General features: G+C 36.3%; 1 protein-coding gene across 3 annotated transcripts in view; it reads right to left on the minus strand.

Annotated features, from left to right (window-relative positions):
• Positions 1-13,216, minus strand: part of GRID2 (glutamate ionotropic receptor delta type subunit 2) — a gene marked incomplete at both ends in the record, with an annotated part of 1,350,985 nt that overhangs the window by 311,561 nt on the left and 1,026,208 nt on the right. The window lies entirely within an intron of this gene.

The raw sequence follows: 13,216 nt of genomic DNA on the forward strand, positions 1-13,216 counted from the left end.
CTTTTCTCTACTTGCTTTCTTGCCAATATTTACAGTCAACAGAGTTTTCCCTTACTTTCCTGTTTTCTCATCTTTTACAGAAAGTCCACCTAGGTAGCCCAGGCAGCCTAAAGCCTATTTTCCTCTTTTCTGAGTGTCAAGTACTAGGCTTACAGTCATGTGCCACAATATGCAATTATAGAGATATTTTTTAAAAAGAAAGAGGCAAAATAAAATTTTATAGCAATAATAAAAGATTAGCATCTTGAATAATTACTTGGAAATTTGAAGTGTTTCTGTGTTTGTCCGTGTTTATATAATTTTATAGTTTTTCTGTGGTAACTAAGCATCTCTTCTAGCAGGCTTAATTTTGATAAAATGCCATTATGTCTAACGTTGAATGTAGAATGGTTACTTGAATTTTCATTAAGTACAGCATTAAAACTGGAATATAAGTAAATATATTCTTTAAACTATCTTAGCTAATTACATAGAGCATTTCCTTTGAAAGGTAATAGAACGTTTTTTTTTTCTTTTTTCAAGTCATGAAACCTGAATGTTGGGTAGCCCACGGGTTTCACTAGAGAGAAACTCAACCCGGAATCTTAGAAGATTAACTCGAAGAGAATTCAAGGACACTTTTCTCAAAACTTAATAAGATATAAATTGTCACGTAAAACAATTCATTACTTATCTTGGTCCTGAATGTGATGCAGTGAACATCACAGCAATGTGGATAATTGGCATGAGGTCAGGGGTTATTCTGTATCCCTACCTATATCCAATGTTCCACACCCGTGTCTTATAAACACATCTGAGTTGTCAATATCCCTCAAGTGGATATTGATAATTCAGTTTTTATAAGTGATTTTGGAGGGGGTTGAGGATACAGCTCAGGAAGCCAAGCCCTTGGGACAGGAGGTTGAGAACAGGTGCTCAACCTCCAGAATTTAAATAAAATCAATAAAGAAAACAAATAGAACACTGGCAAGGAGCTGTGCAGTTATAATCTCAGCTCTGTGAAGGAGGGGACAGAGAGAACACTGAGGATCGTTGCCCAGTCAACCTGGCCTAGCTGGTAAGCTCTAGGCCGGTGAATAGGACTATCTAAAAAAAAACAAGGATATGGCTCTTTACAAGTTACACTGTAAGTTCACTTCTGGTCTCTATGCAAACATATATGCATTTAAGTGCATGTACCAACTAGCCTATACATCCATACCCACATGCACATAAATATGCACACAAATTAATCTGGAGCCAAGATCATTTTATTTGGTAGAATATTATGCTAAATGTCTAGGATAAATTTGTAAGTACTTTAACATGACACCACAGATTTTTCTAATTCCTTTTAAGCTGGTATTGAGGAAAATGCTGCTTTCGGATTTGCCTCTTCATATACCTTGCATTCATCACATCTGTCTTAAATGTGTAGAATAGTTAGGTGTCATCCATTATGTCACCGCTGGAAGTTTCAGAAGCAGTCCCTTTATTCTTCACAGCAGGAGGGATGCAGACCTCCTTGGTGCCATCACTACAAACTATTTATCTCTTCAACTTCCTCCACTGATGTCTTGTTCACCAGAAATGTAGATGTGCCTTTCAGTCAACTGTCATTATTCTTTACAGTATTATTATCCAACCAAGTTCCTCACATAGTTCTTAAGGATCTGGAACCGGCATTATTGAACTCTAAATAAGTGAGTAATTAGAAATTCATCCCCTCATGAATAGTTTAACAGTACAAAGAAAAGATAATTACCTGTTTATGTTTAACCATCTACAGCAAATCTGTGATTTTATCTGAGCATAAAATCATACTTATTTCTCTATAAAAGTGATCATACGTTCTGCAAAATTTAGTAAATTCCAAAATCAAACTATAGAACATTCTTAATTTTTGCAAATAAAACTCAAGAAAACATTTTTCTCCTGAAAAAAAAAAAAAACCAAAAAAACACTTATCTTCTGCAATGAGTGCTAATCTTGATCAGGAATTTGGACTCTTCCAAAACAGCCAATTACAAGTTTCTGTCTGAAGCTTTCCATGGCAGTCCTACCTTATGATTATTGTCATTATATGAAGAAGAAACAAAAATATCTCCAAAGAGTTTCCTCACAAATTCAGCCCATTGTGTTTCCAAAAGTGTGTGTTTTTTCCTTTTTCAAAAAATGTGCTTTTATAGTTTAGTTTTATTTTTGACAGTGTCTATGAATACTTTTTGATATTTCTTGCTCTTTAAATGATGTCATATAAAAAGTAAAATAGAAGCCTAGAAAGAAAGAAGAGAAAGTGGGGGAGAAGGAGAAGGAAGAGAGGTGGGAAGAACCACAGATCACATGTACTGTGTGATATTTGACTGAGCAGGTGGCCATACTTGTACATCTCAGGCCAGTCATTGCATAGCCAATGGAATGTAACCGGTAGTACAAGAATGATCTTCATTTTCAATTTTTATTGTAAAATAATTTATTATGGTATTGTATAATTTTTAAATGTTGAGTAATGGTATAAATTCAGACTTTACCTTCCAATATTCCTTTCCTATGAAATACACAACCTGAATTATTACCTACATGGACACAAAAATATTGGATCAAGATGTGAAGTAAATCCCATTGTTAATTTTCTTTAAGTCAAAACTTTATGTAGGTATTTGAAAGATAAATAGACATGGGTTAATATACATTGTTACAGATTAATTTTAAATTAGAATGCTTAACACACTAGCATTCATTTCCAAATATACTTATGGAAATGAATAAATCTCCAGGCTGAACTAATGGAAGCGTTGTTAGAGTAATTTTTATTCTGATATTAAGTCACAGTTAATAGCATTAACTATATTTCCATTTACATTTATATGCAGGGCATCTGTGAAGTCATTGAGAGGACAGAATTAATATGGTTACAGTTAGTACATGGTAGGGTAATTAACCTAACTTTGAAGTGTGGTGCAGAAATAGGTCCTGTCTTGTTAGTGCGGCTCTTAGTATCATTTATCACTTCCATAGGACTTACTACCAGTTTTCAATTATCATTTCAATTTACCATCACAAACACTCTATGGGTTAAACTATTAATATCTCAGACTTGCAAGTAAGGAATGTGAGTCGGATTAAGTCATTTACCTAATGTTATAAAGAAGAGTCAGGAGCTGCCAACCCAGGCAAGTCATCTCCAAAATCAGTGAAAATCTTGCTACACTTTCAGTCTGGACCTAAAGATTAGCTCACTGCTTCAGAACTGCTGCTGAACTTTTCTTCAGAACAAACGGACGAACGAACAAACAAACACTGAAGGACAACCAATAGTCTTTCATTATATTCCTTTATGTGGAATTACTGTCTGACGATCAATTCAAGTCCCTTCAGGCTTTTACTTCAGGCTTTTACTTTTCACATACATGGTCATGAATGTATATTTCCTTTTTCCATAAATATAATGTTATGGGAGCAACAAGCTATATTCAATTTCAACTCTAGTCTTTGTAAAGAAGGCAGAGTTGAAAGCATCTACTGTCGTGGCTACCTTCAGTTCTCAAAATGTAGGATGATAGTACACAAATACTCAGAAGGTATCTGTTGGTTGTGAGGTCTCTCTGATTAATTTAATCATTTCTTTCTCAAGTATTTTTAGAATATTTTATTTTTCATGTACTTATGATCAATTGAGATTTGGTGTACCTATGTATCTAAATATATGGGGTTTTGTTGTTAAGGAGCTGGTGAAACCTCATCTCTATCACTTCTGTCATTTTTACATTATCTCTTTATTAAAATTATTCCCCAGTGTATACTCATTCTTCTACTTAAGCTTTTGTATTTGTGTTCACTTGATTTATCAATACTCAGACTGAGAAAATAGAAAGCATTTGCAGACACTGAAGGTGTGTATATTTCAACAAGTGAGCATGTGAGGTAATAGAGGCAGTACAAAAATTCAAATGCATGTAAATTATCAGAGTTGAGAGAGAGAGAGAGTATGAAGTGATAGTTTAAATGAATCCTCTTGTTTGTTCTGCTTAAAATAGTTTCTAAAAGAAAATGAAATGGTATTGTTATCAATATCAGGCTATGGGAGTAATTCTGAAAGAAAATGATAGATTATATCCATGGACAATTGTGGAAAAATGGCAAGTGATTTTATTTATGTGCACTCTAGGTTTGCTGCCAAATATGGATTGTTGTTACATGTGTGAAGTATGTCAGAACAGGGATAACATTTGAAATGTAAATACATAAACTATCAAATAAAAAAAGACAGTAAAAAAAAAGAAAAGAAAAGAGGGAAACCAGAGAAGAAAGGAATTCTGGACTGACCAACTTGAAAGCTAGCTTCATTGACTGTAATAGGGAAGAATGGGGGCAGGACAGATTAGAGTGAAAAACATGTGGTTATTCAGCTTGGAACATGCAGTGTTTGAAGTTCCCATTATACACGTCATGGAAAAGGTTGAGTGAGTGTTGTGAGATGTAAATTTTAGTTCAGGGGAGAGGCTTGAGAGAAGAAACATACACACAATTGCTCTACTTATTTTATGGAATCCACTTGGCACGTTGGGTTTACCAGTAATTGGAAGTGTGTAGGGAAAGTGCTAGATTAATGTGGGAGCCTCTAATTCTCATGTTCTCTCCCCCTTCCCATCTACCTATCTGTTTCTTGGAGAAGAGGAACTGTCTTGCATTGTAAACAACCCTCAGAGTTCCAGCAACAGGTTAAGCCCCAATAAATGCATACCAAGTGTTAATCAGAAAGAATACTCTTTGTTATTTCTATACTTCCATATTTTGGGCATTATCCTATAATCTTCCAAACAACTTAGCCATGATACCATTTCTGCTGTAACTTCAAGAAACAGATCACCAGAAATAGCTCTTTTGTTCTGTAAATTATACTTTGTTTTCTGAGAAGTCATCTCAAAGCTACTTGTAGATAGAGTAGGCAAAAACAGTTTCTCCTGAAATGTTTGCATTATAAATTGACATTTCATCAAAACTCAAACCAATGGAAAAGGATGGGATTGAGTGTATTTTTGTTTAATCACAGTGAAATTTTCAAAAAACTTGGGATCCCTGTATATAGTTTGCAGTCTGCAGTGAGGAATGGAATGTAGTTTCTCATGAATGAGAAGAGAACAAGTTCCCAGAGACCATGCCTATAAGAAGAATGATTTGACAGACAGACTCCCCAGTGACCAATCCCTACATCCAATAATGGAGAAACTCTTTGAGGAGTCCATTTGAATAGCTCCACTCTGTAGTTACTGGGGATCACTGCCTACATTAACACAGTCTATTTGTTTTTAATCAGGGCAAAAAATTAATTTAAAGGGTACCATTATGAAATTATCAAATCTTAAGTAAACATTAAAACTCCTGCGTCTCTGAAGCAGAGCTGCATGAAGTATCATGATGGAAGGGCAGAGTTAATGTCAGCTGTCCTTCAAATATGGCCTTTTGTCCAAAGCATCCATGCTGAAAACAAATACGTGAAACCTAACAAAACTTCCTCATAAGGGGTCTATACTCTGAAGGACTATTTCAGTTTCCTGTATGTGTGTTTATGTTCTTCTATATTCTCAAGATCCAAAGAAAGAAGGTATGTCCTTCCTATTAAGTGAATGACACTCCTAAACAACAATGTACTCTGCCATATTCCACAGGACACACATTTCTCCCTGTTTGTAATTTCCAGAGTAACTTCAGCTACAATTTTCATGGAGGTTACATACTAAGAAAATGGCCAAGCAATGTAAACACTACCTTATAATTATGCACCTAGAATCAAAAGGAGAAAATCATTGTTGGATTGTCTTAAAATTTATGTTGAATAGATTCTCTCACATCTGCATCCTTTTATGTGCTTGCAGTCATCTTAATCATTTAATTTTCCTGGATCTCTAGCCAAGGATAGATGAAAGCTGAGGTAGTGGATGGCATTTCAATAGACAACAGCAGGTGTCATGATTTATGCATGCCCAGTTATAGAGTTTTCTCATCAGAACTCTGGTCTTTATATCACCTTGGCTTTGCCTAATGCAGTATAGTCCATTAATTTATAACCTTTAACCTACCAATCTTTTTAATTCCAAACATATTTTCCCGAAGTTTTGCTTTCCCTTGCTTATATGCTGTGTTTAGACCCATAACCATTCCTGGACAGCATTGTTCCCCTTGGCAAACATCCAGCTCATGGTCTTTAGCGTGATTCAAGTCTTATTATTGCCACTTATCTATGCTTCTCACCTATTACACCATGTGCTTAATGATTCAAGTTCTTTATCTGATTGAATTGCTCCTTGATGTTTGTAATGTGTGCCAATTAAATATCACCTGCAAATTCAGAAAATTGCTCCGACGACAATCCACTAAGGAATTTGCATCTACATAATTTATGCTTCCAAAGATCTTGCCTCACCCTTTGTGTTCATTAGTGTTAGAACCTCCCTGTCAAGAAGAAATCTTTAGGAAAATGTTTTGTCTTCTCTGCACACACAGCATATGTGGCCTCCTTTGTCTATGTTTCAGCACTACCCTACACTGGTATCCTGTGGATAGGTACTGGATGTTTGACTTTCAGATTTGCAAAACTTCTTACTGTACACAACTTTAAACTCCTTTCAGGCTTACATCTAGTGCACTCTGGAGAACCCAATTAGGCCATTAATAATTCTTCAGTCTGAAAGACAAATTAACATCTTAGATATCTATAAGAAATTCTTTTACTTTAAATAGATATCAGGCTCTAGTTCTCTCTTTAAAAGACTTGGCTTGCAGAATGACACCACCCTTCGGAAGGTGCAGTAGCATCCATTGCTGGGCAGCTATAGGCAACTGAGGAAGAGGGAAAGATTCTGACTTGGCGACCAACAAAACACTGGTGAATACAGATATTTTCAAGGATCCCGTGCAGTCCGAAAAAGGTGTGGAAGCATGTAAAGATGTGCGTGTTCAACTTCTACACAGAAACCTCTGGCTTCTCTCCAACTACTAATTCTTTCTAAAACACAGGAATTATGGGCACTCTGCCACCACAAGCTGAACATCCTAGGAGACAGTGATGAGAAAGATGGTTCTTTTCTGTGTGTGGCTTCTTGCAGATCAGCCTACTGTGAGGCTGGTGAACCTCATTCTTGTCAAGAGCTATTATGGCCCCCTCTTCCTGTGTAGATGGGGGAGAGGGAACAGATCAGCACACAGAAGTTTCTCTGGGCTATCATCCCTCAAAGGCAATGTTCTTTGTTCCCTCTTTCTCTTGTCTAGTAGCAAAAACAATGCTCTCAGTTCTTCTTGCTCAGAAGTAATAACTTGGGGGTTTAAGAAATAACCCAGAGCTCGAGCTTCCATTAACTTAGCTCAGTTCATTGTGCTTTCATATGCTCTTTTCATTGCTTGGCACTACTTGCTTGCCTTCTAGATCAAGAACTTGCCACTCCTGACAGTTCCATTGAGGTACCCATCAGGCACCATCGTGTCACAGTGTCCATGGCCCAAGTTCGGTGTCTCAGATGCGCTGTTCTAGTGTGTTTTATTCTGTAGTCATTGGCACATTTCCTCTTCCTCTGAGCAGGTTTCATTTTTTTCATGTCCTCTGAGTTTGCCAGTCTTATTAGTTACTTCTTACCATATTGGCTAATTTCCCCCATCAGTTTTCCTGTTAATCTATTGCTGCCATTTTAATATAGACATTACTTTATTTTCTAATATGTTGTTTTTTTGAAGTATTCTTTCTCATTCCAGTGCTTGCTCAGGCCTATCTAAGCCATCCTTTTAAATTCTGAATTAAATAATACTTTTCTTCTATGCACAAGCCATTTTTAACATTTACCAGGTAAATGATAAAGTCTAAATTTTTGAACATGGCAAACCCATCTTTGGCTTCTACATTCCCATTTATCTTGTAGACCCAGCTCAACTGTTCTTTTTCATACAATCTTTTCCTTTTCCAAGGGAGAAACTTCTCTCTGGCCTAGGAGTTACCATGGTAGCCAGTGTAATTTGTCATGCTGTGGTTTTATTGTTTATTTCCAGTTCATTGTCATGTAGTCTATGGAATACTTAAACTTAAGAACAATTATCTTACATTTACTTACACGACATTAACCACCAGACCCAGAGTAAAACATCCATTCAAAAATGTTTGCAGATGAATAGTTGTGTATAGCAAGAGCATTTGATATACTTGGCATAGAAAAGGGACATAGTCTCATTTTTCTGCCTGCCGAGGAAATTCTCTTGTCTCTCTCCCTCTCTCTCTCTCCTCCTCCTCCTCCTCCTCCTCCATGTCTCTCTCTCTCTCTCTCTCTCTCTCTCTCTCTCTCTCTCTCTCTCTCTCTCGTATATGATGTATATGTATATGCATATGTATATGATATATATGCATATTATGTATGGGTATGTATATATGTATATGATGTTAATATATATGTATATTTTATCACACTTTATATAGATATCATTCAGCTTCAGCTTGCCTAAGCTGTCCTTATTTTTCTCCTCACATTTTCAACCCCAGCGATATTCACACTTTGTCTTCTACAGTTTTTAACACTCATCACAAACTCTGTCTTGTGAGCATAGATGTAGTTTACATCTTTTCAAACTACCTTTGAAACTCTAAATTTACACACACATACACACACACACAATCATTTTATCTCATGTGAATGGGTGATTTGCTTTCATGTATGTCTGTTTTCCATGTGCTTGCCTGAGAAGGTAAGAACAGAATGTTGGATCCTCTGGGACTGAAGTTATAGATAGATGAGATTCTTCATGTGTGTACTGGAAACCAAATCCAAGTCCTCTTTACCCTCCATATATGTGTATTTATATCACTACATGAATTCTGACCCCTTTCTTCACCTTACTGATAAGAAGGTTAAATAAGCACTTGAATTCTAAAACTGGACTCCCTGCATTTAAAACATGACTCCCAATGTGACTATGTGGCCACTTAAATCTCATTTGCTATATTTGCTACCTGCAGCATTAAGGGAGCAATTATCCCTTATGTTGTGAGTACTATATGTAAATAAATACAAACCAAAAAGCATTGTGTTAGCAAGAGTCAGCTCTAGATACAAGCGAGTAATTACTCCATAGTCACTTCCAAATTGTTTTTTGAATTTTGATGTATGTTAATTGTTAGCAATGTCACATATGTGAAGTGAAATATGTGTCTTTCATTCAAGTGACATTTTCTATAATGACATGCAGAACAGAAAGTAACTGTAAGTAAAGGTGTAATACAAGTTGTTCCTTTTCTTTATAAAATCAATCATATTCCATCTCCTACTGTGTGCTGTTGCATTATTAAATGCCCTACTCCATTGCAATAGATTTCCTCCTGGTTATCTTGCCCATCAGGTTTTTTTCTTGGAGACCGTGACATCATTCTGTTTATTTTTATCTATAGTTTAAAGCTTTATTATGGATCTTACAACGTCTATATGCACCTGTCAAGTATGACGCTGACAGATCTTCATCATAGACCTGTAAACACTTTGCAGCCTATCATGTGTACCTTAATTAATATGCTCATTATGACTTTTAATTTACTGCTTTGTGTACATGTGACTATTGATAGTTTCTTTATAATTGTGATATTGATGCTTGTACATTAAAATGGACAGTGTTTTACTTCTTAACCATTTGCCCTACCTCAGGTTGAGCAGTCTTTATCTCGGGCAGCACTGCATATGTTTAGTAAAGAATTTTTATATGGAGCCACTGAGCATTGCCTGTCTTGCTGGTGAACACAGGCATGCTGTATTTGTCTGATACTGGGAAAAGTGCCTCCTTTTGGACACAATAGTTTATGGTCAGAGCCAGTGTGTATTCAGGCTGGGGTTCTGAATCAGAGCTATTGGCAAAAGAACACTAATGTTTATGCTGGGATAGATGAGAGGCTGAAACCTAAGCCTGGAGTTGCTGAAAGTCCCGTGCTGGCAAGATATGAGAGGCTGCCTAAGAACAGGGACTACACGAAGGAAGCAAAGCTGTAAGAGAAAAAGCAAGTCCAAGGCCTGATGAAATGTGTTTGGATCTTGTCCCTGGCAGCTTAGCTTTGTGAGCCATTAAATTATCTTTTCACTTCAATTGGATTGTCATTTGCAACCAAAGACACCTAATTAATTTAACTTAGAAAATACAAAAAGATTATATTTGAGATGAGAATGACTTTTCAAGCAGTGGGAAGGAGCAAAGATGTGGAGGAGATTGAAGATAGAAGAGAAATGGGGCAAAGAAAGGCAGAGGGGCGATTTAAATTCCATCTATATGCTGATGAGCCTCAAATGTATGTCCATTCCAGATCCCACATCTGAACTCCAAACTCTTATATCAAAATACTTATTTCACATTCTGTTTGGATGGCTCCAAGGAGGACAATCCACAGCTCTAGAGCCAACCACTGGCTCAGACTCTAGTTCTCTTATTAGCTGTTTGACTTTGACCAAGCTTTTAAAACTTTCATTGCCCTGTTCATATTTAGTCATATCATAGGAAGAGTGGCTATTTCCATTTTATGGAATGCTTTAGAGGACTTCACGTATCAGCACCCATTAGATGTTGACTGATATTTAGCTTCTCTGTATCTACTGATACTCAAGTGTAAAATGTTGCTCTTTACCCAACACTCAAAATACCCCTCTCAGTATTTCCTTCCTATTTTCCCCCTATCCTCATCAGGGTTATATGCTGAACACCTAAAAAATTAGGAGAAAAAGGCAAAAACATTAGTCTTCCCATGAAAATGAAAATAAAGTAAATCTTAGCAGGTGGTTGGTAGAAAATTAAAAAAAATTAATCACTGAGGCATAATCAGGGTAAGGTCACTTTGCTGTACGATAATATCACTTAATCCAGTTTTTATATATTTATATACTTTTATATATTTAAATACTGAGACTTTAACAATACCCAAAGACATATCAAATTGTCTTACTACTGAATATAGGGTACTATAATGATCAGGTAGATAAACTTTTTGCATGTATTTTTAAAAGAACAAGGAAAATGAAAGGAGAGAGGAGAACACACAGCATAGACATTGCTCTTTAAATCCAGTGGCCATGGAAGGCTTCTGTGGACAACTTTTTAACAGACACTAAAAAAACAAAGAAGGTGCAGGAAGAGTATATGCACAAAGAGAATTCTGAGAATACAGATGGACACAGGAGTAGGTTTTAGGAAGGTGAGAAAGATTAAAGACTGTAACCTTGAGCACGGTGAATAAGGGAATCAGAAGAGATCAGAAGGCAAGTTGGTGAGGCAAATTATTCAGAAACTTTATAAAATTATATTCTCCAAGCTAACTGGAACACCATGCTATGTCTTTCACCAAAGAAGAGATTATCTCATTCAGACTACTGCCTTGGTATTTTTCTCTGGAACATTCACAATGGCTACAATAGGAAACTAGCTTAGATACTCAACACTACATGACAGGATGGAGAAAATGAACTGCACACACACAACACAATTGTCCTTTGCCATGAAGAAGAATGAAATAATGGTGTTTGGAAGAAAACAGATGAAACTGGACATCTTTCTATCAAGAGGAATTAAACAAGTTCAGAAGAAAATTCCTCCCATATGCAGAGTTTAGGTTTGGGCCAGAACATTGGCCTGGTGCACAAAGGCATTTGTTCCCAAGGTTGACAAAATAAGTTAAATCCCTAGGACCCATGCACAAAAGGTGGGACACCTCCTCACATTTACTGTAGCACATAAGTACTACCTCTCTATCAAACACATGCACACACGTACACATTCATGGACATAATTAAGTGTAATGAGAATTTAGATTTATAAACATGCATGTAGATATGTAGGTGTAGAAAAAGTAAAAAGAGAAAGATTAAATATTACATATTCTTTTGTCCTTAAACAGAATCTAGATTTGGTTATAATCACACACACACACACACACACACACACACAGAGGGGGGTGAGGGAGAGGAAGAAAGAGAGAGAGGGAGGGGGAGAGAGAGAGGGAGACAGATATCTGAAATAGACTATTTGTGGAGAGAAATAGAAACAGCAAGATTATGTATGTACGTGTATGTATATTGTATGTACGTGTATGTATATTATATGTACAGGTATGTATATTATATGTACATGTATGTATATTATATGTACAAAGAAGCAAGTGATGAATGGGAAAGTAACTAGTTGAATTTGTAGGTGCAGCATGGATGGTGGCAGCTGGAGCAAAATGACAAGTGAGGCTAAGAAGACAATGGTAGCAAAGTTGTTCTTTTTCTTCTGCTGTGGTTGGATAGATGAGATAAAAGGATTTGCCTTTCACCTTTCTTCCACCTCCCCATCTGACCTATTAGCAAACCCTGTCACTCAACTTGCAAAACGTTTTTGCATTTATTATAGTTTTAAGTACACCACCAGGGAAAGAGTTTAAAAATCTATCAGTATTGGCTCATGAGACCAAATGTAGTTTCCTTCCTTGATTGTTTCTGGATTGATTATTCTGGTTAATCTTTACAGTGACTGTTTTCCACGTAAGTGGATATTGTGATTCAGAGAGGCCTTAAAGATTGTCTTAAGATAAAACTCTCTTAAGTAAATGCAGAATTGATAACCATGTTAGTACTGTTTCAAATCAAAGATGTGGGTTTGCCAGTAGAGTAACAGAGTAAGTGAAAGAATTTTGAGGTGAAAGAGTAGGAAAAGAAGAGATTGACAGTTTTCTAATTGTCTTAGTATATTCAAAACAGAATGTGCTTTAATGTCTGAACCTGTCAGATGGACAATGGGCCTCTGTTGATCTGAAAAGTATGAAAAAACCACGGTTTGTTCCTCAGCACCAATGACCTCTCAGCTCCCTTGAAAACTAGGTGATCTCTTCCAATATCTTCCAGGACCCTTCCATTTATTTATTTATTTATTTATTTATTTATTTATTTATTTATTTATTTGTTCATATGGTTTCAATGTGTAGCCTCAGTTTATTATGTGCACTAAACTGGCCTAATACAGAGATCTTCCTTTCTTTGTCTTCTGAGTACTCAGATTGAAGTTGTGTCCCACCTCAGCCTCCTATAAACTGTTAGATAATGTCTGTTAATATTATTGTCAGCATATTGCATGACTTATTTTTGTCCAGAAATTTGAATCAATGCCCTGCCTCAACCTCCCAAACACTTAACTGTATATTTCAAAGACACAGCAACAACTTTCCTTCATCAAAACCATTTCTCAAACTAAT

The sequence above is a fragment of the Micromys minutus genome (genome assembly GCF_963924665.1).
Source record: "Micromys minutus genome assembly, chromosome: 18".
NCBI classification, from domain to species: Eukaryota; Metazoa; Chordata; class Mammalia; order Rodentia; family Muridae; genus Micromys; species Micromys minutus.